General features: G+C 46.8%; 1 long non-coding RNA gene across 2 annotated transcripts in view; it reads left to right on the plus strand.

The window, feature by feature from the left end:
- The window catches only part of LOC144724627 (uncharacterized), a 53212-nt gene that overhangs the window by 19633 nt on the left and 7551 nt on the right, over positions 1 to 26028 (plus strand). The gene's annotated exons all lie outside the window — the stretch shown is intronic.

Genomic DNA, 26028 nt, shown 5'->3' on the forward strand with positions numbered 1-26028 from the left:
ATCGTCATCGTAATGAATCACGGTCAATCCTTTGTTGAATGAAGGCTTCCTCAAGCCAGAGCCATCGTCCATAATCCTACAATGCGACCCAGCACTTGTGCACGAGACGCGTCCCATTCCATGGCTGCCATTCCGTCACTATCCTTGACCTGGCCATCAACCCTTCTAAGTGACGTGTATACGCAGGGGCTTAATTTGAGACGGGTCAATCCAGGTCCGGCGATCTCGAAAATATTCCCGCATCTGGCACGCAGCCACCAAGTGTACCTCTCACGATGGCTGTGTCTACAGCCAGTCACGTGACACCGACTTTAGTCTACCAGCGACCCGCAAAATATTCAGTGAGGAATTTAGGCCTCAATTGCAAGTAATGAATTTGCGGTTGATACGGAGAGATCGGATGATTGCGAATGAAGCCATATTGGAGCAAAAGTAACGACAATATCAGTTGCAATCCACGTGGCCTTTAGTTAGTGGTTAAGCGATGCATTAGTTTTCCATGCAAATCGCCCCACGGTGTTTACCACGTGCTTAATTTATAGCGCTAATTTGCAACGTCAGGACCGTTATTGGGAGTCTTCGTTTAGAGATTTCCGCCGTCTGCCGTTGATTGTGGTGAGGTGATTGTGGTGAGGTGAGGCCGGTGAGGAGGGCGATGAGTAATTGAGCGACCGGGGGGGGGGGCGGAGACCTGGGGCGGCTTCTGACACCTGTCAGAAGCCAAATTCAGCGCAAATTTGTATTAACATGATGTATGTATGTTGTGTGTATGGTGAACTTCGAAATTATTAAAACGAAACTATTTTACCAGGTAAGGCCCCACTAAGCTATATAGCTCTTATTTCAGAAGCGACCTTGCCACATATGATAGCTCAACAAAGTGACTTGTGTTAATATTTATAGCACCCAAAAAGTGTAAACGCGTGATGTTGATAATAACCGGAGGACCCCGAGAAAAACCCACACAACCACAGGGAGAGAGACATGCAAACTCCAAATATACAGGCGTCAGAGTTGGGATTGAACTCACGACCTGTATACCAGGCGAGGTGGTTAACATCTCACCATCGTGGCGCCTACGGTATGAAAGATCCGTACGTAGCCAGCCGTCCTGTAGTTTTGTGTGTAGTTAATTCTGACTGGGCTCGGATCACCGACTCCACTGTGCTTTAATCACGGGCGGCTGAAACCCAAATATGAATTCTGGATTTGCAGCTTTCGTGACTGCAAGGTTTCATATTCTTAGGTTTTTTCGGTAAAGTCACGTAGGTAAAAAATTAAAATTAATAAAAGTAAAATAAAAATAAAATTAAAATTAAAATCACGACGTTTCGGAAGCAACACAAGCTTCCGTCTTCAGGTGGAACAGTCACAGCACGATAGCTGTATCAAGTGAGAGTCTCACTTAATACAGTCTCACTTGATACAGCTATCGTGCTGTGACTGTTCCACCTGAAGACGGAAGCTTGTGTTGCTTCCGAAACGTCGTGATTTTTATTTTTATTTCATTTTAATTTTACTTTTATTAATTTTTATTTTTTACCTACGTGACTTTACCGAAAAAAACCTAAGAATATGAATTCTGGATTTCAGCGGTTCTGGCTCCAGCGCCCTAGCGTTTAAACCGCTTGGCCACCGATCTTTGTCGCGTATTAAATTCCACCCAAAGCCGGCAAAACGAGGGAACACATTGAGTGAACCGCGAGTGCGTGTTCCTTCCTGTGTTTCAGTGAGCCACAGAGATCCAGATTGTCTTGTCCAAGCCATACGGTCTCAGACACATTTTTTGTATTGCTTGCTCCACTCTTCTCATTTGATTATATCCAAGGAGTGCACTTCCTTAACAGCACGTGTTATTCGGCGGGCGGATGTGGTACTTTTTGTGCTACCACTCTAATTAAATTGACGCGACCAGGCCTGACCTTGATCCAGTTGTGTCCTCTCGTGAATTTATATTTTACAATCGTTGTAATTTATTCCAGTTGTGCTGTCATATAGGAATGATTTTGAGATTTTAAAAAAGATTCTGAGGCAACTTTTGGATCTTTTTTTCAGATTAACAGATTGTTTGCGTTATGAAAGAATGTAAACGTATCTTGGTGCCGACAAAAAAGTAACGCAACACGATGCTTAAGAATGCCACGTTTGGCAGGCGACGTTGATTCATACTCTCATCCGAAACGATGTCATGTTTTGCCAGTTAATCCGGGTTATTCATACCGAGGCTGATTCTCAGATTTTTCAGATAAATCCGAAAATAGGATGCACACTCATTCCTCATTTCATCTGTGCACAATGCGATGAAGAAATATCTCCATTCACAACTCTCGCAGGACAATGGCCGCTTTCTGAGATGTTGCAGAACCACTTCTGAGACCCCTTCACGTGATAGATCTTCCACATGCAAAAAGGGGTGATGATGGCTCATGTAGATAGGGCTTCATTCATCCAGCAGTGGATAAATCATGACTGATTAGGATAAAAAGAATGTGGGGTTAAAGTACCAAATCGGTAAATATGCAAACTAATTAGCATACTTTGATTTAAAGCTTTCGTGACTGCAGGGATTCATCTTCTTGGTTATTTCGGTAAAGTCACGTAGAATGGAAATAATAAAATAATAAAAATAAAACATAATAAAATAATTCTCACGACGTTTCGGCCACAACGCAAGCAGCCGTCCTCAGGTGGAGAACAGAGAATTATTTTATTATGTTTTATTTTTTTTATTTTATTATTTCCATTCTACGTGACTTTACCGAAAGAACCAAGAAGATAATTAGCATACAGTGTAAAAAATTTTTTCACAATATTTTACTTGGCCACGTCGGACGAGTGGCAAAATAATAAAAAAGATGAATATAAATAATGAATCCTGAATTGAAAACGGAGAAGGGAAATGCTTTGACTGTCAGAGCGAGCAGGCCACTCATCAATCCTGCTAAAAGCCTGTCGGCCAAGTACGCGGCGAAGGTGTCCGTTCTGGATTTTAATATTCCGCCTTTTTATTTTGGGTACGTTTGGTTGTGGCTTTGTGGGCAATAAATGAACTATATTGAGACGTCCTTTTGTAACTGAGTAACAATGTAACTCAACCTTTCACTTATTTATGTTTAACCGCGGACTTGCATTCACGTGGAATAGTCGCGAGACTTTTTTTAAAGAGGGTCATGCATTGGGATGTTTGACCAGTTCCTTTTATGAGTGTACGTTTTCCGCTCTTTGCCTTCATCCATCCGCACCTGACAGGCGTGGTGAAATATGGTCAAATAACCCCCATATTTCATATTGATCGAGCATATTCACTCAAGGCCCCATGAATGACCCACACGATCGCCTGAAGACACCCTGATCCAGCAGTGGATTAACAAAAGCCTCTCATCATCATCGCTTATTATTTACACCGTGCCTCCCATGCAGTAGACCTTGGGGCGCCCTGCGGCGGTCTAGCTTAGGGGGACACTAAGTGGCAGCTGTCCCTACGCAGGCGTAATGGTGAATCCAGTGCACAGGCTCGCATGTCCGGCGATGTCGCTACCGCGCGGGTAACCTGACGGTCCTTGTGATGACGAAATAGTAAAGCCGACGCGGTTACAAACTCATCGGGCGGCCGATCCGCTTGGAGATGCGAGCAGCGTGTAGTGGGGGTGGCACAGTCGCACAGAAAGCAGCGCCCCCCTGGATGAGTGGTTACCCTGCTGACCGAGCCGAACTCTCCCTCGTCGAGTAATCTTCCGGCATGAAATTGGCAAATGATTTGTTCTAATTTTTGGCGACTTCGAACTGTGACACCGGCGCACATGGCCCGCTGTTTTTGTCGAATGCCGTCACGGGATCTTTTAAAATCCGCGGCGGAGCAGATGCCACGTTATGGACAGTTAATGCACCTACAGTATTAACCAGGGTGGCCACTGGTCTCGAACTGTCGCCACCCTAGGTGCACAAGGCTTTCGAGTGGCTGTTCCTTGAGCTATTGCCTCAAAAAATAGATTTTATTGGTACCGCCCATGAAACGTTTAATGTCTACTTCACAAATGTAAATGAACGCTGGCGAGGTCGTTGTGGTAAGTTCATATCGTTAAATTCCATTAAAATGATTGTACCGTAGTGTGTTAGATAGAGAATATCGTTTGGGAAAAAGAAGCTATGTGTTATAAAACATCGAATAATATGAGAAAATACATAGGAAGCTACTCTATGTCCGTGGTGGACCTACGTATGTTATGTTGAACTTCTTTTGCACCGTACGTAGCCGACCGTGCCAATTGGAGAGGCCCATGGTGGGCATTGCCGAATGGTGGACACACACAGCATTTGCCACGTGGTGGCAAATGCTGTGTGGTGCTAAGGGCTGTCAGTCTGACAACTGCTGCCGGGGCTGCGACAGCTTTGCTTTCACCTGCCAGTGGCACTCCCCTCTCTAGAGACTGCAGCTCGTTGGATTTAATTGAATACGCTTGGAACATTCTGGCAACGCTTGGACCAGCGGTGGTTAGCTGTAAGATAGAGGTGACGGGGGGGGGGTGCTTCCACTTCCAATCGCACGTGCGTCGCCGTTACGTTGCATTGCGTCGCCCCGGGGGGAAAGCCGAGTGGACCTCGCTAGCACCCTCTGTCTCTCTCTCTCGTAAGTTGCTGACCACAATTTACGTTTCCTTCTGAGAAGCCGTGAAGGTGATGGATGGGCGTTCCCCGGCAGACAGGCTCTCACCTCGTGCCCTCTCTTCCCGGATGAGATTAAACCAACGGCGTGTTCATTCATTGCATTCACGGGAAACGTTTCATCCGCTCGAAATGCGCACCAGTTGGTGACAATTCCTCGCGCTTTTGCTTTCGCGCGTATTTTAACTCTCTCCGCTATTCATTGCTCACCGTTTTATTTATATTGCCTTGCTGTCACGTGACGCACACACGCTCGCTCGCTCCCTCGCTGCATGTTTTGGGGCAGTATTGTACATATGTATGTTGAACTTCTTCCTTTTGCTTTAAATCACACACTAGTTTCAGCTTTGCCGATAAACTCCCCGCTCAGTACAGTGTGGTGGGCGAGAATGTATGTACAGTACGTTGAACTTTCTTCACACAGTACGTAGCCAGCCGTGCTAATCAGAGGTGTGGGGGGAACGACAAGAAACTAAACAAAAAGCAGTTTTAAAGAAATTAGTTTTCAATCAAGGTGATTTAAAAGTGCATAGCTCCAGTGGCTTCCTAATATCGGCAGGAAGACCGTTCCAGACGGCCACTAAAAGCGCATCTGAAAGCGCGCCATGCAGTGACCGTCTTTGTTCGATGATTTGCCAAAAAGCGCTGCTGTGAGGATGACCGGAGTTTGCGTGATAGTTTATGATCCTTGACAATACCCAGTGCTTAGGTTTCACCCGGAACAGCAAGCTGGAACACTGTTCCGGGAATTCTTTCTTCATTTGCCCACCGAATGTTTTTTTGTATCTGTTCATAGAATGTTTGGTAATGTAGGGTACAATTAAACATGGTTATTATGAATAAAAGAGACGTTTTGCTCGAGTGGTAGTACCTCACGCCGATAATTTCTCCTCCAAGCCAAGCCGGGTAGCGTTTAGGAAAATACCGAGTGAGAAACTCAGCCCCGGCGCTCGCCAATTGGGGGCCCTGAGAAGATAGTGTTCTGTGGGGTGGCCCTACCTCTTGGGTCTATAAAACCCCTCGCGAGATGACGGACGAGGTGTAGACAAGATATAAATGTAGCGAGATGAGAAGAATTTAAACCAAAATATGGAAGTGAGATGAAAGAAGAGAGATGCTGACACCGCGCCTCCGATTAGCACGGTCGGCGACATACGGTGCCAAATAGGTTCAACATAGCGATGAGAGAGATTTTTTTAAAAGTTAATTATCTTGTCATGTTTATGAGGATTTGGGCTTCAGCCGTTAGTCCATGGACCCATATATTGTCGTGAGTCGAGAGCCCTTGAGATGTGAGTGTGTGGACCCAAATGTTAGAGCACCCCCCTTTAGCTGTTTGGGGCCTAAGCTTTTGCTTGTTTTGTCCATGCCCAGCGACCACCATGGGTTTCGTGACACCCATATGCCGCTGCAATATTGTGCTCTCAATAATTATGACGGTTATTTTATCCAAAGGCCACAGGGCATACGATGTGTGTGTACACAGACGTGCGCAAGCCGTTGCCATAGGTGCTTCATTTGCATATGTAAAGGCCTGTCTCATCACACCAGTGACGAATTACATTCTCTTCAACAATAGGTTTTACCCTTCATGGCAATAAAACAGGAGTTGTGTTGAGACGTTCAAATGACACATAGATACCTTTTGCAAGACATCAAGTCTGCATTAACCAATGCATATGATAGTTTCTGCATTGTCTTTGAAACTGATTGGCCTACACCCGCGACCGCCTTCTTTATCGCCTTACCTCACCAGTATTAGAGCAGACAACGCCAAAGGTCCGAACAGTACAAAGATGATGCAAGTATCGGTTCACGCAGACCGATACTTGGGGTTTTGAACATCTTAACAACGGTTTTATTTCCAGAAATGGTCAAACCTATTCTTATTTTTCATAATGTTTGATACTGGCAAAAAGGTCCCATATATATCAATTATCTTTGTACAGGGACTCCTCTACTTGCAAACATTCGACTTACGAACTCTCAGAGATATCAAAAAACCTGTCCATACGTCCAGTTGCCTGTCCGGACCGAGAGTCGTAAGCTGGAGTCTCACAGGGTGGACGATGAGGTCACTGAGAAGGGACAGGAGGCTGAGAAACCCGAAAGGGTTCAACACCAAGCAGCCGGCTGAAGGTTTCAGCATGATTGATATGGCACTGGCTTGTTTTGGTTCTAGGGACCCAAACACTGAAAGGTTTACTCAGGTGATGGCAGCTGTTCACGATGCTGTTGCCTGCTACAAGTTGATTTATGAAGAGAAGAAGAGAGAAACTGTGCAGACATTTTTTGTTAAGTTTTTCAAGAGAGACGAGAGGAAACATGAACACCAAAGGGAATTAGCATCTACATCTGCAGAACATAAAGAACCAGTGACATCTACATCTGCGGAACATGAAGAACCAGTCGCATCGACATCTGCAGAACATGAAGAACCAGTGGCATCTACATCTGCAGAACGTGAAGAACCAGTGGAATCTACATCTGCAGAACATGAAGAACCAGTGGCATCAACATCTGCAGAACATAAAGAGCCAGTGACATCTACATCTGCAGAACATGAAGAACCAGTGGCATCTACATCTGCAAAACATGAAGAACCAGTGACATCTACATCTGCAGAACATGAAGAACCAGTGCCATCTACATCTACAGGAGATTAAACAACTTTTAAAGCCATTCCCCGTGTTTAGTGTACATGCTGTACAAAATGTTTGGAGTCGACAGGAGTAAAGTTGGACTTACGAACAAATCGACTTACAAACAGACCTCTGGAACCTAACTCGTTTGTAAGTGGATGATTCCCCGTGTTGGGAGAGGGATGCTGCACGCCGGGCCTGCGGTCCGGAGGTCGCCGGTTCAATTCGATCTCCCCGGCGTGGCAAGTTGACACGATGACGCAAGTTTCTTCTTCAATCCGACCTCCGCCGTCTCTGCCCAGCCAGCGGTGTAAGCGGGTGCTCACTCCATGGTTAGTCTACGATCGGCCGGTCTGCGTGTGGAGGGGTAATGCGTGGGATGCTTCTGCTTTTTGTCCAAGACGGCTGGCCAGTGTGGAGAAGAATAGGCCAGAAAAGACCCGATGAGCACGGTTGGCCTCACATGGTGCGAAAGAAGTTCAACATACGTGTACATATATAGTGGAGGCCTTTCCGACAGTTTGCAGGGCTGCACCTTTACCGCCATTAGAAAATCGAGTCAGCATGGCTCTTCATTTTTTTTCTTTTTTCCTAAAAGTGACCCGTAGGGGGGGGGGGGGGGTTAATGTAAACCGCACGGCGGATGATCGATCTTTCAATTCTGCGTATCATAGCCACACCACCACGGGTGAGCGGTGGCCTAAGACCGTCCACTGCAGCTCGTTTTGCCAATCAAAGCTCCGTTCAATTGTCGCCGTGGGGTGCCAGCGACTCGCGGTGCCGCCACATGACCAACCCCCCCCCCCTGCCAAGCCCTCCACGGCCAGTGACTCGCGGTGACACCACGTGACAACGACCCCCTCCACCCCCCCGCCGAGCCCCCCACGGCCAGTGACTCGTGGTGACACCACGTGACACCGACCCCCTCCACCCCCCCGCCGAGCCCCCCACGGCCAGTGACTCGTGGTGACACCACGCGACACCGACCCCCTCCACCCCCCCCGCCGAGCCCCCCACGGCCAGTGACTCGTGGTGACACCACGCGACACCGACCCCCTCCACCCCCCCCGCCGAGCCCCCCACGGCCAGTGACTCGTGGTGACACCACGTGACAACGACCCCCTCCACCCCCCCGCCGAGCCCCCCACGGCCAGTGACTCGTGGTGACACCACGTGACACCGACCCCCTCCACCCCCCCGCCGAGCCCCCCACGGCCAGTGACTCGTGGTGACACCACGCGACACCGACCCCCTCCACCCCCCCCGCCGAGCCCCCCACGGCCAGTGACTCGTGGTGACACCACGTGACAACGACCCCCTCCACCCCCCCGCCGAGCCCCCCACGGCCAGTGACTCGTGGTGACACCACGTGACACCGACCCCCTCCACCCCCCCGCCGAGCCCCCCACGGCCAGTGACTCGTGGTGACACCACGCGACACCGACCCCCTCCACCCCCCCGCCGAGCCCCCCACGGCCAGTGACTCGCGGTGACACCACGTGACACCGACCCCCTCCACCCCCCCCGCCGAGCCCCCCACGGCCAGTGACTCGCGGTGACACCACGTGACAACGACCCCCTCCACCCCCCCGCCGAGCCCCCCACGGCCAGTGACTCGTGGTGACACCACGCGATACCGACCCCCTCTACAACCTCCGCCGAGCCCCCCACGGTTGCAAAATTCCCACAGAGGGCTTCTGCGAGGGTCAAATTGTGCCTCTACATTTAAAGATATATATAGGGGACTTCTCTACTTAAGAACATTCGACTAACGAACTTTCAGAGATACGAACAAACCTGTCCAGTTACCTGTTCGGATCGAGAGGCATAAGTTCAACCACCGCGCAATAGATGGCGGTGGTGGCATCTACATCTGCAGAACGTGAATTACCAGTGGCGTCTGCATCTACAGGAGATATTACAACTTTTAAAGCCATTCCCCGTGTTCAGTGTACATGCCCTGCAACTTGTTTGGAATCGACAGGGGTGCAGATGGACTTACGGACAAATCGAATTACAAACGGACCTCGGGTTTTCGCACCTGATAAGCTCACAGTGACGACATCACATTTACCCCTCTATTTAAGAGCGAAACAGGAGGAATGCTCCACAATTCTGGCTGTCGCCTGATGAAGCTGGTTGTAATTACCGGCGAGATGTCGCACTCGAATCATAAATGTGGTGGGTTTACTCTCGAACACACCGGAGTGCTGAACTCGTAACAAATTGGCATTTTGTTACTAATTGGCATTTATACTCTTAGGTCTTTTCGGTAAAGTCACGTAGGAAATAAATAAAAAATGCAAATAAATAACATTTTTTTTTATTTCTTATATTATTTGGAGATAATATAATAAAAATAATATTATAAAATGATGTTTTTTCTTATATTATTTTTATTATTTATTTTTTACCTACGTGACTTTACCGAAAAGACCTAAGAGTATGAATCCTTGCACTCACGAAAGCTTCAAATCTAGAATTAATTGCCATTTGTGTTACTAACCCTCGCTGCTGCCTCCACCGCACTGGATTACAGGCAGCCACGTGCGTAGCCACCACCACCGCCTCCGGGCAATATAGCATCATTGTCAGCCACGGTCAGTCCACTGCTGGACGAAGACCTCTCCAAGTCGTTTCCACCGCTCGCTGTCCCATGGTGTGAGGTTTCACCTGCACACAAGTGGATTTCACCGCTCCGTCTCTCTGCAGGACGCCTTCAACGTAGCTGTGCACACGGCAATACAAGTTAACCGATGAGGTCACCCAATGAGTGTGGCATTGAATGGATGCGGAATGCCTCTTTTAAGGCAAAAGTAAGTCGCGTCAGCGTGGGTCGTAGAAGGCGGTGGTGGTGGGGGGGGGAGCGGGGGGGGGGGGAAAGTAGATGCCGGAGCATAGTATCGGAAGAATGAGAATCTGAAACTTTATTTCGACTGAAGTAGGAATCCGATGAGCTATGAAACTCTTCTTCACAGATGTCCAGTATAGGCAGGTCAGCAACAGAAGTACAGCAGCAGCAGCAGCCTGACAACGCCTGTCATGCATGGCGATCACCCATCCAAGCATCGATGCAAACTCAACACACTGCTTAGGGCTTGCCAAGCTGTATTGGCAGGATTGGGTGCCTTCTTGACGAGATGGTCACAAGCGTAATGCTCTGCAGAAGCCCTGAACGCTCCGATGCAATCATCAAGTGTCCCCCGCCCCCCCCCCTCCTCGCGCGCTCCCCTGATAGCCCGAGTACGAAATGAACGGGCGGTTAAGGGTCATAAGAGGCATAATAGCTGCGACGGACCTTTATTGAACGTGCATATTTTACCTGGAGGCACGTCACACAAGGGCACCTCGGCTAGTTTAGTTTTATAAACGAATTCATGACGCGAAGTGGGTTCTTTTGCCCCGCGTATCGTAATTGCGTTGGGATTAGCGGCGGTGCATGGGGGGGGGGGGCGGCAAGAGAAATTACACAAAGGCAGGCGGAGGGCCTTGCGCTGTTATTTATTCCCTTAGCTGCTGTGTGGAAACGATGGAAGTGGTGGGGGGGGGACCGTGGGGCTTGCGCTGGTGTGGGATGAACGCCGCGCAGAAACCTAGACACGGAATCTATCCTATTCTTGGTTCTTTCGGTAAAGTCACGGAGATAGAACATAGAAAATAAATAATAAAAATAATAAAAGCAAAAAACCCACGACGTTCCGATGAAGACCGCTTGTGTTGCGATAGAAACGTCGGTTTTTTGCTTATATTATTTATTTTTTATTATATTTAATTCCTTTTTTTTCTATCTACGTGACTTTACCGAAAGAACCAAGAATATGAATTCTTGCAGTCACGGAAGTTTTAAGTCGGAATCTATCCTGGCTCTCTGGGAAGATGGAATCTTTCGTTGCGGGCAGATTTGTACTCTGATTGCCAGTGTTTGACTTAACGTACGAAAGAAGTTCAACACACGTACACACATACAGTGCTTCAGGTGTATTTTGTTCAACTAGGTGAGCACTGAGGAGACCAGCGGAAAGTCTGATTTGCCAAGATGGACCTGGGCCACCGAACTGGCAAAGCAATCAAATTCTATCTAGATTCGAAGCTTTCGTGACTGCAAAAATGACTCTTTGGTTCTTTCGGTAAAGTCACGTAGAACGACTTTACCGAAAGTACCAAAGAGCAATCAAATTCTATTAACGTATGGCAATCTGTGCAGGAGCTCAATGCTAATGTCGAGACGAGAGGGCTTCAGCAGAGAGGGAGAGTTCACGTCGTTTTTCTGTTCCTCCACGTCCTCCTCTTCCGTAGGAGGAGCGCAGAACACAGTGGGTTTACTCATAGGGTCCATAGTTTGGGTCGCATGGCCACAATCGCACGACTGTGGATTTTCTTTAACATTCCATTCATGAAGGAGATGCGCGCACCGGTCTGTTGATGTTGTTCTGATGCATGTGAAGGTTCCACCTGTGTCTGCGAGGATGAGGAAAGTCACAGCAGGGAGGTGCAATGTTTGGATCTCGAATGAGGGGTTTATTCTGCGTCGCGATAGAATGACATAAAAGTACGACGATGAAGCAAATTGAAATCGGAGCATAAACGGCCGATGCAAATCTTATAAATAGCAACCAATTACATATCGGAGTGGAAACAACCAAATTAAATTGGAGTAAGCAAAAACAACAAACGCCTTCCAAGGGAAATTGGAAATTCTGCAGAAATATAACTCAATATTAAGTTTAAAGAAATTTCCTGAAATCAATTTCGCTTCGGACAAATTACTTTACAAACGTTCAGAGTACAATTTTAACTTCGAGATGCAGACCGCGGGTGATGATTGTACGAATGTGTGAATGGACATGGATATCTGTCGAATACAATAGCGGCCTTCAAATCCGGTGGTACGCATACCCCGGCGGGGTTGGGGGGTATGAGGGGGGGTGTGTGGGGGGGGTACAAGCTACGATTCACGTCATACTGGTGGTGTTGGTCACTTCGTCGGATATGCGTATCATTGAGATTCCACCTTGGCAGACCCGCGGTTAAATTGTAAATAGCAATTGCAATTACCCCTTGGTTCTTTCGGTAAAGTCACGTAGAATGGAAATGATAAAATAATAAAAATATTATTTCCATAATCAACGTTTTTGGGTTTAGATCGCGTTATTTATAAATGTGTCGTAACCCTCCACCACCCGACACATTTATAAATAACGCGATCTAAACCCAAAAACGTTGATTATGAATAATATTGGTCGCGAAAGCCTACGTGTTAAACATATTATTTCCATTCTACGAGACTTTACCGAAAGAACCAAGAAGATGAATCCCTGCAGTCAAGAAAGCTTTAAATCGAAAAATTGCAATTACGTTAAGTGAAATTCAGTCCTCGGTGTTAATGATGTGTGAATATAGGTTTTATTATCATAACTATTATTATACGGTCGTCTTGCCGAGTCAGGCAACGGAAACTTCATCAGCAGCGTGGGGGAGGGAGGAAAGGCCCTGAGTCCTCCTGAGTCCACTTGAGTCTACACGCTGAAAATGTGTGACACGGTAGTGAGTCTGGTCGATCACCTGCCATCCCTTCTAGGCCAATGGATGCGCCCTGCCTAAGCCACTTGCGTTTCTAAACAGTCAGTATCACAACTTCTGATTTGCATGTTTTCTGATACATGCATCTCTCTTTCACTCCCCCCCCCCGTGTCTTCCCAAGGGTTATCACTTCATGCGCTCTTCAGTTTGTTTTCAAGTTTGTTTGTCGTTTGTCCGCGTTCGTGATTCGTGTGTCAAAGCTGTCGTTTGTGGCCAGGTCGCTTCTGAAAAAGACGATAATAGCTCAGTGGGCCTTACCTGGTAAAATAAAAAAACAAGTAAACCCGTAAAAACAAAGCTTTTCACTATAAATCCTTTATATGCGTGGCGGCTAGAGTCTTCTCGTTCTCTGGCTTGAGATGGCTGCCACCTATGGGTCAGATGATTGTCTGCCAGTATTAAGCAATTGGTAATTAAATATTTAATTTGTTTTCCCTAAACAGTGTAAAATTTTGGGAATTTTTTTTCACGAACATTAATTGTCTCGCACAACGAGTCTGTGTGGAAAATGTCAGCTCGATTGGATCACGGGAAGTGGGTTAAAAAACGACCGAAAGATTTGCACGGTCCTAAGCAAGAAAGCAAGCACGCAAGCAAGCACGCAAGCAAGCAAGCAAGCGAACTTAATATAAAGGATTTAAAAAAAACATATTTTAGTTGTATTTGTATATTTTAAAGTGATTTGCTTATCTTCTTGGTTCTTTTGGTAAAGTAACGTAGAAGGGAAATAATAAAATAATAAAAATAAAACATAATAAAATACAATTCTCACGACGTTTCGGCCACAACACAAGCAGTTACATGCTAATTTCTCACTTTAACATCATGCTAATCTCTCACATTATCATAGCTACTTCTATGCTAAATTCCTCTGTTGATATGTAAACTCCTTTGTCAAGGTGCTCTTCTCCTCCCACTCAGCTTAAATACGCTGCCAAGCGTAGCAGTGTTCATTGGAGCGCTGTCTTTCCGACAGCTCTGTTTCTTCACCTGAGGACGGCTGCTTGTGTTGTGGCCAAAACGTCGTGAGAATTTTATTTTATTACGTTTTATTTTTATTATTTTATTATTTCCCTTCTACGTGACTTTACCGAAAGAACCAAAAAGATGAATCCCTACAGTCACGAAAGCTTTAAATCGTGATTTGCTTATCTTTCATATACTTTGCACTCCTATCGTGTTTTATGTGTATTTTTGTTGTCACGTTATGAACTGCCCTTATTGGACATTCATGAAAAAGAGCTTCATAGCTCATCGGATTCCTCTCGTCTAAATATTCTGATTCTGAATAGGCACTCGTGTAGAATATTACAATGCAGGCGCAATGGTATGACACTTTTCCATGATTAAATTAAAATCCATGTTTTTCGCAGCATACATACAATTCTTGTGTACATATTCACATCTTCTTGGTTCTTTCGGTAAAGTCACGTAGAAGGGAGAATTATTTTATTATGTTTTATTTTTATTATTTTATTATTTCCCTCACTTAGTGAGAATTATTTTATTATGTTTTATTTTTATTATTTTATTATTTCCCTTCTACGTGACTTTACCGAAAGAACCAAGAAGATGAATCCCTGCAATCAAATCGAAAAATACATATTCACACTCTCAGCAGAAGCTTTGGTCAATCCGCTGCTGGCTGAAGGCCTCCCCAAGTCACCGCGATCTCTCACAGTTCTTCAATTTAATATCAAGTGGACGCATGGAGCTGTCTAATCACAGAGAATGAGATACTATTAAGGGCGCGTTGACCTAAATATCACATTTATTTTCAATCTGAACTGATATGTATTATTCATATCCTGGAAATAAGTGAATTCATGATATGAGTAATGTATTTGAAAAACTGTAACACTATAATTATGAGTTTTAATATCTTGTTTCTTCACCATTTTGACTGCCACTTTTGTGCGTGTATTAAATTGCCCTTTAGTCGCAGCACTTCCTGATTAAAATGTCCCTTGAATTAAACTGCTGATTGCCTTGGTGGTTACACTGCGCCTAATCATGAATTTCAAGGGCTGAAGTGGTGGCGCAGTGGTGAGCGCCACTCCCCGGTGAGCCGAGTTCGATTCCCGGCCACGACCAACATCAGTGGCGAGCGTTAACACCTCACCTGGTTATGGGTACCCCCCCCACCCTCCCTCACCTCCCCCCCCCCTTCACTAACCCGCGCGGCATGGAAGAGGCCTTTGTTCCGCAGCCACCGACAAAGGGCTGGACATCTTCATGAAGCTAAAGGCGTAGCACTGCAATTGCTGCTCGTGCCACTGCTGACTGAAGGGCCTCCGCGAGAAGCAGCTCTCGAGAGAGCTCTCGAGAGAGCTGCTTCTGACGATAGTTGGCCTACTCTTCCACGCTGGTCAACTCTTCCACGCTGGTCAGATGTCTTGGAAGAGGTGGGAGCACCCTCAGTTTACCCCCAACCAACGCGTGACCAGCCGAGTATTTACATGCGCTATAAATATATTCCCCTTCAAAAGGCTCACGTTCTCTGTTACGCCAGGTGGTGCCGTGCTCTACTCTACGCTCACCAGGGGATTCACAGCAGCACAGCTTCAAAGCGTCCCTACCGCTGGCCATTATGAGTCAAGAGACAGAACGAGACCTAAGCGACCCATGTCAAACGAGGATAACCGACTGCCCTTGGGCAGACCATCGCCTATTTGCCCTGCTTGGAGATTCAGGGGATAGGACGTGGAATTATTTCTTATTCATGTCCTATCTCTCAACCTCCGCCACCACTATTCGATGAGTTGTCAAGATTCAGGATCGCTGCTCAATGCAACCCACCACCACCACACGTGACCTGCCGACCACAGACTAACTGTGGTTGTTCCATACCCATTTACGACGCTTGATGCACTGCTGCGTGCAAGGAGGTGGTGATGGGGGCGGTGGGTTTAAGAAACTTGCACCGTTTTAACCGCCACGCTGGTAGATGGAATCAATCCGATGACCTCTAGATTCTGGATTGCGAGCCCAGTGTGCTCGTCATCACACCACAGTGGCAGCAAACCATGTAAATTATTAATACGTTCAGCTGCACGAGGAGTGATACGAACGTGGTACGTTACACTGCGAGCACTCCAAGCGCGGGGTTGAAGGTAAACATTTGCCTGTTGGCGCTTCTCCGTATCCCTCGCAAGACTTTTGCATGAACGTGTGCGCTGTATTTTTAGCTGCGCGTTGGCTCGACGTTTTCCCTCCCTCGCTCCTGTTCTCTGCCACCCCCTTCACCTCTGCTACCCCGTCCCCCTCCCCTCCACCCCCATCATCTCGTTCACCTCTACACGTCGCACACTCAATAAATTGTTTTTGGTTCATTCTCTCCCGCTCTCTTCCGCTGTCTTTTGCTCTCTCTCTCACGCTCTCTCTCACGCTCTCTCTGCTGGCCTATTGCTCCGGTACTGCCCTGCTGTTCACCCTCATGTAAATTTGATCATCACCGCCATCAGCTGCTACGATCATTCCACTGCTGCACGAAGGCCTCCCCCTAGCTGCCACCATCCCTCGTGGTCCTGCGATGCGACAGTCCATCGGAGCACTTGAGCACGAGCCGAGTTGTGTTATTTAATTCAAGGGTCCCCTGTCCCACGCAGCTTCACGGTAGCGACTTCATGGGGTCTTGAACCGCGGTCAACCGTGGGATGCAAAACTAATGCCGCGTACAGAACGTAGATGAATCGGGTTTTTTTCTTTCTCCGAATTGCCTCTAACATGGCAACCTTTAGAAAATGCCACTCTTCAGATGGTTATTTGCGGATGCAGACGTTCAAATAATCGTCCGAAAAACATGCCTCTTCCTGCCGTTGCTACGATACGGGGACGATTTGTGAAATGCACCTCGCAAGGCTTACGAGCCCGTCTACCACGAGCTGTTTGCACTTTTTGAGATAATTGCATCCGCGCACGAGCAAGAAGTTTTACATCGGAGTAAGAGGGAGCATCGGTGGCAGGCTTTGGGGGGCGGGGGTGGGGGGCAATTGCTCTCCCCGCAAGACAACTTGCCTACGTACGTTGCGAAAGACGTTCATCACACATACAAGACCATGTACGGGGTGCTTCAATAAAAATGTTAACACTTACATAGGACTATTGTTTTTAATGGAAAAATAATGGATGATACACTGCAACATGATAACAAACGTATGTTGATAGCTTCAAAAAGTCAAAGAGTCTCCACTTGTTCGCCATCATTGTCAACGCGTGGTCTCCAGAGCCCGGGGGCACATTTCTCGTGGCATTGTTGCAAATTCTCTGAAGTGTTAACATTTTTTTGAAGCGCCCTGTATTTTTTTCTTTTTTCTTTTACATTGTCAAAGTAATCATCCGCACGGAGCCGGGGGCGCACGGCGTCCGCGTGCCCGGCAGAAACGTGCGAAAGGGAAGAGTTGGGGGAAGAGACGGCAAAGGGGAGAGGAGGTGGAGGGGGGGGAGCGACTGGGTTCAATCGGAAACGAGTCGACGACAAGGGGAGTGGTCCCTGCGACGCAGTACGACGAGGGCGCGGCGCCGCGAGAAAGTGCGCGGAGCGGGTCGTTCACGAGCCTCTCCTACCTGCGCCTCGACTCGGGATGAGCGGTGGGGGGGCACCGAAGACAATTCTCGGCAGGGCATTGTGTGAGGCGGTGGGGGTGGCGGCGAATGTCCGATAGACACTCGCGGATAGAGGGGAGCTCGTCGCTGGAGCCCCTATGCAATCGTTGGTGATCATCGACGTGAACATTTTTCACGTTGCGTTCATTTTGTGTATCGGGAGTAGGATCCGTGGGGTATGTTCGCGTTATCGCGTTGGCAACGTCCCCTCCACCACCCCCCGCATCGCCGGGGACGAGAGGAAACCACATGCCTGGCGCTGGTGATGCACCCTGTGCCGTCGAGCTCTTCGTAAATGAACACGCTGCAGATTTTAATTTTTTATTTCGTGATGATGCTGATGTCACCGTTCGGCACTCGGGGGGCGTAATGACGAACCCTCACCCCGCAGTTTGGTGTGCGCCTTAAGTTACAAGAACGTTTTGTAATCTTGAGAACGCTGTAATTCCAGGGCGCTGCACATTTACCCTTGCCAGCCACACGGCCATGAGGCACCAATGTTGCACCCCCCCCCCCCCCGCTTGTGTAAGTAACTAGGCCACTCATAGTGGTCGATGGGTTGGTGACAGCTTAAAAGACATTCCGTGATTTTGACTTAAAACTTTCGTGACTGTAGGAATTCATATTCTTTGGGTCTTTCGGTAAAGCCACGTAGATAGAAAAAAGAATGAAAATTAAATAAAAATTTAAATATAGTAAAATAGTAACATCACGACGTTTCGATCACAACACAAGCAAGCTTTAAGTTAATATTTAATACTCCACTCATGCATTTCAGGCATATTTAAAACAAAATATCAACTAAGTGGCCTTTTGCCGAAAACGAACCTGGGATGTAGGTGTGAGCATAGCGGACGATGAAACCCCTCGTGACTTTCTGCCCCGGGGCCTCCAGGCAACCTGCGGTGCCCCTCTGAGCCACTGGCCGCCGTCACGTGCCCACAGCCGCCCTGATGGCCGCCGCCACGCGGTGCGGACCGGGTGGACTCCCGTTTTTTTTTTGCCGAATGAGCCCCGATGCCCTGAGCCTCTCCGCATCCGCCTGGACCCGGCGGTCATGGCAACCGTCTCCGTGGCGACGTGACACGCTCCACGAAGCCCACGCCGGCTGCTCGGCACGAGAAGAGGAGGAGGAGGAGGACGAGACGAAGGGGCAATTTTTTTTTGGGGTTGAAGATTCAAGGCCGACTTGAGCCGCGGTGGGGTCGACGGTGGCAGGGCCCCGTTTGAGGGCACGTTTTGAGTGCCGTTGTCACCCCTCTGCTGTCGCGAATCGCGATGTTTTGAGATCCCCGCACCTCCGATTGCGGTGGCGAGATATGGTACAATGCTGGGTTTTCTGTGAGTTCTTGGAGAAGAAACTTTGGGGCATGAGCGGTTGACCCCAATAGGGCTGCGGAGCATTAAACGTTGGTGGAAGTTGCACACTCCCCCCCATCATCAATTCAATTGCAGGTTGCAATTGATGCTTAGCCTGATGCTCAGACAGATGCACATACATACAGATATACATACAGGAAGATAGACAGACATACATATTTTGTATACACTCATGCACGTATGTACACACACAAATACAACAGTTTTCGTTTGCCAATAAGTGGTAGCGATGTTGTGAGAGTTCTAGTGCCAGGTTAGGAGCATGCTAAGCCATGGGAGCCGCAGTGGCGAGATGTTAACTACCTCGCCTGGTGTACAGGAGGTCATGGGCTCGATCCCGACCCTGATGCCTGTATATTTGGAGTTTGCATGTTCTTCCTGTGGTCGTGTGGATTTTTCTCTCGGTCCTCCGGTTTTTCCTTCCACAGTCAGAAACATGCGTTTAGAGTAATTTGGCCGATGGAAATTTTCACATGATAGGCCATTTTTTGCCACGTCGTTTCTGAAAAACAGCTATATCGCTCAATGGGCCTTAGCTGGTCAAATACAAATAGTTTATAGTTATTATTTTTTATTAGCACAGTTGGCTATGCACGGTGCGAAAGAAGTTCAACATAGTAGTAGGTTTTTACCCTTTAAACTGGTACAAAACTGACACCTTTATACAAGGCATCATGTTTGCAATAACCGCAACACAAACAGTCAAATGCAAACAAAAAGAAACAACTCTGAAATGGTAATGATATGCACTGTCATTACCATTATATGACAGTGCATATCATTACCATTATCAGAGTTGTTTCTTTTTGTTTGCATTTGACTGCTTGTGTTGCGGTTATTGCAAACATGATGCCTTGTATGAAGGTGTCAGTTTTGTACCAGTTTAAAGGGTAAAAACCTACTACTATATTTTGCCACTGGTAAAGGAGGTCTCATAGTGTAAAGTTCAACATATGTTTGCGTGGGAAAAAAACGAGCGTGGCGCCGCTGTGCAATACCGGCCAGGTGTGTTTATTCCGGGTTTGGCTGTGATTTGAAGAAGCCCTTTGGCCAATTGGCTCAGCTGTAGAGCAAGCGGCTCACAAACGGAAGCTCGAGAATTCATTCACTGCCCCTCCGGCGGCGATTAAATGAACACCGCTTTGCAAAGAAGTCCAGCTTCAAGTTTCAAGTTTCATTTATTAGGTATAGCCCTGCGAGCCATTCGGCTCTTGAATCGGGTGCAATCGCAACAAACAAAAAAACAAAAACATGAACAAGAAAACATCTTAAAGTGACTATGTGCAAACAGAAAATCCAAGAAAAGACAGCAAAATATTGCAGAAAAAGCACCGTACACCAACACTGTGTGCAAAAATCCCAGTGGGATGCAAGTCAAACAACAACAACCACAAGACAACTTAGATGAAGGCCATCAGTCAGTGGCTGTTCGATGGAGAGACTCGACCCTGCCATAGGAACGCTGCATTTCCACCACTGGCTATGCACGACTGTGAAACAGAGATTAGCAACGGCTCGATGCTTATTTGAGCAGAAGATCGCTTTGACTTTGTTTTGTTGAGATTATGTGCGTCCCTCAACTGGACACACTGAAGAATTAAGGAGTTTTGTTTCCCGAGCAAAGCCTCATTGACCTATGCGGCTCTCTGTCTCAAGGGCCACTCGGCCGGCAGACGACGACGACATTGCAAGTTGTTGTACACGCTTTAACACATTAATCACAACGATCCCTTAATCAGAAACATTTCCACAATCATCTCGTTCACGCTTCACACCTACGCGTGCGGAAGTGGCACATTTAGGACTTGGCCATACAATGAGTGGTACAGACGAAATTGGCAAGTATCTGACGTTGCCAGCTCAGGGTTTATTGAGCAAGTATTTTTTTAAATCGCATTTCGGTTTTAGTTGCTCCCTCGGCTACGTTCTCGACAAATGAGCGCTGTTTGAATTAAATCGTCAAGCTGCGCCACCATACTTGCCAAGATGCTCTTCCTTAGTGCTTTAAATCGGAGATATTAACTCCGTAAATTGGATGCAATTAATGGGAAGAACTGAAAGGCAACTTCTCAATTAAAATATTTGTCATCACCATGAGCAATTGTCAGCATCATCATCATCATCATTGTCAATCAAGCATGCGACGATTTAAAATAATCTATGGTCTCGAGTATCCTGGCTGGGTTTCTATCCACCCCAACGATAGCTCTGCAGCTCTATGAGACCTCCTTTACAAGTGGCAAAATATAGTAGTAGGTTTTTACCCTTTAAACTGGTACAAAACTGACACCTTTATACAAGGCATCATGTTTGCAATAACCGCAACACAAGCAGTCAAAATGTGGACCAATCAACTACAAGGACAGTGCATATCATTACCATTATCAGAGTCGTTTCTTTTTGTTTGCATTTTGACTGCTTGTGTTGCGGTTATTGCAAACATGATGCCTTGTATAAAGGTGTCAGTTTTGTACCAGTTTAAAGGGTAATTACCTACTACTATAGCTCTGCTGCTGTTAGTGCCTGCTGCGGGCCGCTGCAACCGAAACTAGCTGGGTAACTGGCTAAATTTATTAGATTTTTCTCGCTGTAACATATAAACAATGCATTAAAATTGAAACGGTGGAAGAAGTTCTAAAGACGGGGAATGGAGAGTGACACTGAAGCGGTGGCCATAATGAATTCAGAAGTTCTAGATTTGAAGCTTTCGTGACTGCAAGGAATCATATTCTTAGTTTTTTTCGGTAAAGTCACGTAGGTAAAACATCAAAATTAATGAAAATAAAATAAAACAAAAAATCACGACGTTTCGGAGGCAACACAAGTCTCCGTCATCAGGTGGGACCGTCACAGCCGAATTAGCTGCATCAGCTAATTAGCTGAAACGAAACGTCGTGATTTTTTGTTTTATTTTATTTTCATTAATTTTGATGTTTTACCTACGTGACTTTACCGAAAAAACCTAAGAATATGAATTCAGAAGATTGACACAGTTCGTTTGAAATTGCTGTAAATGTTCAACTTGTTCTACTTATGTAATTTTTGTCACCAGAATAGTCCTCGAATCCTGGAGAATATAAAAAGAACGTCACATTACGTATTATCTTGGAATTTTATTTCTTTTAGTGTTCTGAGTAGACGATTGTGAGAAGACTATGAAAATGATAGCTTTCTCTTATTTACCACTGAAGAGCAATGTGTTCTCTCCTAATCATAATTATTATTCCCATCATCAATCCATCGATATCATAACCATCATCCGTGTCCTTCTCCATAAATCTGTCAATTTTATTGTGCCATCAACATCAGCATCATCCATTGTCTTTATCATCATCATTACATCATCCCTAATCTTTGTCGTGATATTTTCTTGATCAAACTAGCATCACCATCGTCATGTATTGTCGTTATCGTCGTCATCATCATCATCAATATCTCCATCATTGATCAATCATCATCCTAGGTGGCCTTGCAAGGGAATATCGCAAGAGCTTTAACACTGCAGCTTGTGGACATCACGTTTGTACGCGAGCCGTACACAGCTGGCGATATCCCCTCTCGCAAGTCGATGGTTAAGTGGAGCGTCACGGTGTTGAGATTTTAACCCCCTCGCCTGGTATACAAGAGGACGTGGGTTCGATCCCGACCGTGTCGCCTGTATATTTGGAGTTTGCGTGTCTCTCTCCCCGTGGCTGTTTGGATTTTTCTCCGGGTCCTCCGGTGTTTCTTTCCGATATTTAGAATCAACGTGTGTTTTAGAGTATCTGGCTGCTTTAAATGTCCACGTGATAAGCCACTTCGTTGAGCCATCATTTGTGGCCCGTCGCTTCTGAAAAAGAGCTGCATATAGTCCAGTGGGCCTTCTCTGGACATATGATAAGCAACTTTACATTTCAGAAAGTTATACTGAAACACTCTGCTTATCATGTGTACACAATGCTACTATCAGTATAACACTATGTTGCAATGGTGATCATTCCTATCAGTGTATATACAGTTGTCATTTTGTTTTATTACATTGAGTCTCGAGGTTGCTTCTCGGAGTGTTTTGATGATATTTGTATTATGGACATGGGAGAGCCCCTTTCTCAATCTACCGCTGGATGAAATCCACCCCCACACCACTTCAGTCTTATTTTATCCATACTTCACGCTGGTCAGTGCGAGTTGGCGATGGGATGGAGGGAGCGTTTAGAACGATATTGGTTTCTTGAAGCAACATAAATCATTCCGGGGGGGGGGTGGGAACTGAACGATGTCATTCAGTCGCTGAGGAAGCTCCCGGCATGCGGAGCGAAACGTCGGACATTGCCGAACAGCGACACGTGGCACAACCCCGAAAAACCCAGCGGCCAGCAATTGCGAGCGGCGCAAGCAGCGTTGGGCCTCCTGTTTCTCGATGGCAACGCAAGACAGCACAATAACAATGTGCAGACGGACATTAAGTGAACACAAAGGTGGGTAGGGTGGGGGGGGAGCAACCATCACTCATCACGAAGCGTAAAAGCGGGGGGAGCTTGCGGTCTGCAGAAGCCGGCCGAGAGGATATTTTAAAGCGTGGCCCAATTTCACGGTGGTGGAATTAATCGATACGTGCATTAAAATCGCAAGCACGCAGTCCATCCTAAAATAAGCCCTGTCTCGCGGGCAGACGCAGCAACCTTCTTCCGAAATTGACCAGCGATGACAAAATGTTGCCTTTAATCGGCTGTCGGGAGGAGTGCCGTGAGCGAGCTCCGATGAAGGCCGACACGGGCCACGAGCAGTGTTGACGTTTACACTCCGCAGCAGGTAAACAATCGCCTGAAGTTTCGATTTGAAGCTTTCGTGACTGCAGGGATTCATCTTCTTGGTTCTTTCTGTAAAGTCACGTAGAATGGAAATAATAAAAGAATAAAAAGAAAACATAAAATAATATAATAAAATAATCTAATAATCTTCTTGGTTCTTTCGGTAAAGTCACGTAGAAGGGAAGTAATAAAAGAATAAAAATAAAACACTAAAATAATTCTCACGACGTTTCGGCCACAACGCAAGCAGCCGTCTTCAGGTGAAAACCAGGTCCGTCGAGGCGACAGAGTCTGAATGAAACAGCACACGATCTAATAATATATTTAATTATGTTTTATTTTTGTTATTTTATTATTTCCATTCTACGTGACTTTACCGAAAGAAACAAAAAGAATCGCCTGAAGCCAAGCTAACCTGTGGGAGGGTCCCAAAACCGGTTCAGATATTGGTCGCTGATGTTGGTCTTGGAGGGGAATCGAACTCGCCGCATTTGTAGCGCCACTACCCTGCCACTCGCCCACCGTAGACGCGCAACAAAGTTGTGGTGAACAGCAAAAACAAAAATTTTTTCCCTTTCTGAGAAACATGCAAAGTGCGCATTACTTTTTGTTGACCGGAGCCATGTCCGATGAACCACATTCGTCCGAGATCGCGCGGGTTCTCCCACCAACCGCCCGCCCACCCACCAAACTCAACCACCCACGTACGTCTCTGTCTGTCCCTTTGAAAGAAAAAGCAGCCAAATTATTTACTCGGCTGCTTGGCTCGCTCGCTCGCTCGCCGCTTTGAGCCGGCGGGGTTAACGGAGGGACACAGACGGCGGCGGTGGCTAACGCCCCGCGCTCTCTCCAGACGTCCCCCACGCGCCCGTCGGCGGTGATGGACAACAATTCGTGCTTAACCTTCTTGGTTCTTTCGGTAAAGTCACGTAGAAGGGAAGTAATAAAATAATAAAAAAAAACATAATAAAATATTTTATTTTATTATGTTTTATTTTTAAAATATTTTATTTTATTATGTTTTATTTTTATTATTGTATTACTTCCCTTCTACGTGACTTTACCGAAAGAACCAAGAAGATGAATCCCTGCAGTCACGAAAGCTTTAAATCGAAATTCGTGCTTAACCCTTTGCGTGCGCGCAGCTCTTCTTCGCCACCCACCCACCCCCGTTCCTCCTCCCGCACGCACGTGAACGCGCATTGCGAACGCGCCTCTGATGTTAGCCGTGGCATCTCTCCTGTTGCGTTGGGGGGGGCTGGTGAGGGTTGGAGCCAGCTGAGGCCCCCTCCAACTGATGAAAGTCTGAAAGCTCAGCGCCACCCCCTCCCTCCCCCAAACATAAAACTCCTCTTATCCGTGGTGATGCGGTGCGGATCTTATTCGAGAATTGCTCGCATATCCGCGGTGGGGGTGGAGGGGGGGGTACCGGTGTGGGCCGGGGGGACAACAGCGGAAAATTGGATCAATCTGATGGACGATTCCTCCTTTCGGTGAAAAATGTGGGCATGAAAGAAAGCACCTCCGCGATGAATTGCGGAGAGAGGGAAGAGGAGGGCCCGCTTAACAGGACGTTTCTGCGACGGCATCCACGGACAACGGGAGTTTCCACGGGTAATTGCGGGTCACGGATAACACGAGTTTTCTTGCAGTCCATGAAGCGACGATGGGCGTCCCCCAGGCCTCTTCTTCTACGCAGAGGGCGTGAGAGACTAAAGCGGGATGGCACCGTTACTCATTCTGTTCTCGCGTTTAACATTTGTTTAAAGTCTGTTGTAACATTTACTGTGTCGTGCGCCCCATCCACCCCTTTGCATGCCCCCCACCCACCCCCCACTTTGAAAGACCTCACATTGCAGGGTTTTTTTCTCTGTCTTCCTGCCACTGCTCATGTGTTTCTTGTGATTTGGGCTCCCGTATATATACACCCACCCACATAAAGTGTGATGTTTGAGAAACGTGGCCTAGTTTTATATATATTCAAAGGGACATCGGAGTAAGGTTAACCTATGAGCTCCACAGTTGCCAAAACTTTTACCACATCATTTATACGCTGTCGACTTTTAAACACTTTTTGTCACAAGGCTATTTTCAAAGATAATTATCGTATGGCTTTATAATAATTTCAAATTTGGATGGAATTTTTCGCTTCAAAAATTTGCAGCCAAAAACTTTGAAATGGGTAGGTTTGGAAAATATTAAACTCGAAACGCCAGGGTTTGCCCCGTGACCTCCCGTCAGCGAGCCTTCAGTGACACCCCACGTGACCGCCACGAAGTGGAACCAGCCTGGCACAAACGCTGTCGTCATGTCGCTGTCACCTCGTGGTGAATGGTGACCTTTTGTACAGAAAACAACGTAACACATTT

The sequence above is a fragment of the Lampetra planeri genome, chromosome 21 (genome assembly GCF_965212315.1).
Source record: "Lampetra planeri chromosome 21, kcLamPlan1.2.h2, whole genome shotgun sequence".
Lineage (NCBI taxonomy): Eukaryota > Metazoa > Chordata > Hyperoartia > Petromyzontiformes > Petromyzontidae > Lampetra > Lampetra planeri.